Source organism: Chaetura pelagica, unplaced genomic scaffold (assembly GCF_000747805.2).
Source record: "Chaetura pelagica isolate M959 unplaced genomic scaffold, ChaPel_1.0 scaffold47, whole genome shotgun sequence".
Lineage (NCBI taxonomy): Eukaryota > Metazoa > Chordata > Aves > Apodiformes > Apodidae > Chaetura > Chaetura pelagica.
The window spans coordinates 69533-72627 of record NW_009954140.1 but is presented as its reverse complement, the minus strand read 5'-3'; positions in this window follow the sequence as shown (position 1 = coordinate 72627).

Sequence of the window (3095 nt, the reverse complement as noted above, 5' to 3'; positions counted from 1 at the left end):
CCTCCACTGCCCCCCTTCAAGCTCCCCCCGGCCTGACGACCCCCCAGGACCCCTCACTCCTCTCCTGGGAGGACTCACCGACGTGTTTATAATAAACACACTCAGTCCCTCCCATCACAAACCCCGCTGACCATATAAAATAAAATTATTTCAGTTATTTAAAGACCGCCTGATCTTGGCAGCAGGGGCGGGTTTTTAGCAGGTGGGGTGGGGTTTTTTAAATTTATTTTTACTTTTTTTTTTTTAACACCGCAGCGCTTGGTGGTTCAGATCAACGTCTTGGGTTTTTTTTCCAAAATCTTACCTTTTCCTTCATTTGTTTTGTGTTTTTTTTTTTAATCCTGAAGACATTTCCTGGCCAACTCACGAGCTGCTGGGAACATATTCCCCAAGAGACTGTCCAGTTTTACATCCAGTTTTGCTCTTTGCACACCCCCCCACTGCGACCACAAGAGCTTTTTAACACCATTTGGCAGGTTCTCCCAGGGAAAAGCCTGGAATTAAATGAAATGGGAGACAAAATTGGGACTTCCAAGAGGTGGTATGGGTTGGATTTGGCTGTTTGGTAGAGCAGAATAAAAATCATTCCACCTACGTGACAGAAAATGAGGCTAAGCCCCTGAAACAGCTCCCAGCAATTTCTTACTTCATGTTTGATGCCTATTTCATGTTCCACACCCTTGGATTTTTCAGCCCAATATTGGCTGTTTCATGCTGGAACCAATCACACCCTAAAATTACCCCTTTATACTGGAAAGTGTTAAACTGGAAGGACTGAACAGTCACCCTAGAAACAAGGCAGGACCCTCTGTCTGTCTGTCTGTCTGTCTGTCTGTCTGTCTGTCTGTCTGTCTGTCTGTCGGGAATCCAGGAACAGGAAAATACCTGCAGCAATCAGAGAGCTGCACCGAGGGTAAAACCTCCTGTCTCCAGGTAAGCCAGAAGGAGAAACCCTTAAAAAAAATTAAGGGTTGCATCATTTCCTTAAAAACAGGAGCCTTGCAAAATGAATCAACTGTTTTGAAGGGCTCGTCATAGCAATAACTGAAACCTGTGTATCAATAATATACAAATAATCTATTAAGAGCAGATATTACCCTAAATAATATTTTTTTTTAAACTCAAATTTACGTATTTTACATGGATTTGAGCTTTTCCTTGCAGCATGTTCAGCCCAGCCCTGAGTGCTTAAGAACCAGATGGGACGTGTGTGTGGGGGGAAAGCAGAAAAGCTACATAATGGAAACCAAATCTAAATAAATGCAGTGACATAATCTGTACGATTCTTGGCAAGAAAAGAGCAAGTTTGTGCTTTTCACATCCGCTTTTTCAATAAGCTGTAAGTTTCCCTTTTAAGAAATGGTCCTAACAAACAGTCCTGATTCTTCTCCTATTAAAGTCAGTAGCAAACATCCATTTGGGAAGTGCCCAGATGAAGCATTGCCACCTTGCATGAACTAACACTCACCAAAGAATGGTTTTCTTCGAGCTCCAGCCAACATTTGGTATTAAAAAAATGCAGCCTTCATTTTAAAGAGGTGCTGGTGTGAGTGCCAGTGTGTGTGGGAAGCTCTAGACCTCCTCATCACATAGAAAATCTTGGGAATTTAGACTGTAAAGACTGAAAACACTAAGGAATAAAAGTGCCTCATCTATTCGTCTGTGCTATTTCTAAGCTGAGGACAGAGGCAGAAATGAGAACTGAGACAATTTATGGTCTTGAATTGCCCAGGAGTGACAGGATTGTTACTGGATTTTAGGATTCTTCCACTCCTTTTGCAGTTGAGCAGTAAAAATGTGTATTTGGCTCAATTCACTTTGACACACTTGGGAGATAAAATCTGTGTTGTTTTATGCCAGATGGACAGGACACAGAAAAATAAACACGAGATAATGGGACAGCTCTAACAGTCTGGTATTTAAAGAAAAGACAACCCAGAGAGATGTCTGTATATTATTTAATGGCAAATAATCATAGTCTCTAACATAATTATATTATTCTGTTAGTTTTTTTCACACACCGTAAAATACTCTACAGTAACTATATTTTAAAAATCCTAATGAAAAAGAGAAACACTCTGTGACAGCAGAAATAACTCGAGGGAACATGAAAAGGCTGTTGAAATTGCCAAGTGCTATCTAGCCATTTAAACTCACCACACATTGAGCCCTTCAGCAGCAGCAAAACCAGTGATCCAGAGCTGGCACAGTGCACATTATCCTCATCATTCCAGTTCACACTCCAAATTATTTGCAACACAGAGCAAACTCAGGTCCAATGACCCAGGAGGGATTGATCCCATCTTAAAACGGGTCGGAATTTGCTTTATGCCCTAAACCATGGGGATTTATGGAGCTTCCAGCCAGGATAAAAAGCAAGCAGCAGGAAGGAGAGGGCTGGGTAAGGACTTCCCCATGGCATGGGATCCACAGGAGCCTTCAAAACCTGCCATGAAGCTGTGGATCAGCATCCCAGCTCCAGGGCAGAGGTGAGGTAAGCAAAAACCCAACCGGAAGCAAAGGCAGGATGGAAAGGGGCAGCTGCAGGATCCTGCTGAACCATCCCAAACCCTGCAGGGGTTCCCAGGTTTGCGTCTGTGCCTTGTGCAACACGGAGGAGGCAGGGATGAGTGGCTCCAGCACAAGTTCCCCCACGGAGCCATCAACCCGCCTACAGCAAAACGGAACGGGGCAAAGGCCCAGCTCTGCTCTATTGACTCTGGCAAAACTCCTGGCTGAGAAGGGTGGGAGTTTGGGCTGAATAAAGGAGATTTCTGGCTTGGACAGAGCCCAGCCGGCTTGTGAGACCCCTTCCTGCAGAGATCACGGCTCCTTTCCGCTTCCCCTCGGGACATGACCACGCACAGGCTGCTGCCTGTCTCTCCTCCTCTTCTCTGGGAAGGCATTTCTGATGGCACCATCATCATCTCTGGTGCCACCACGGCAGCAGCAGGGCCTGCGTTGTGTCACCGCTGGCACCGGGTGCAGGGCCGGGCAGGGGCTGAGCCACGCCAGCGGGACAAAGAGGTTTTGAGGTAGGAGCTCGGGACACAGGGAGTAAATTCCCATCTGGACAGAAGTCCAGGCAGCATTCC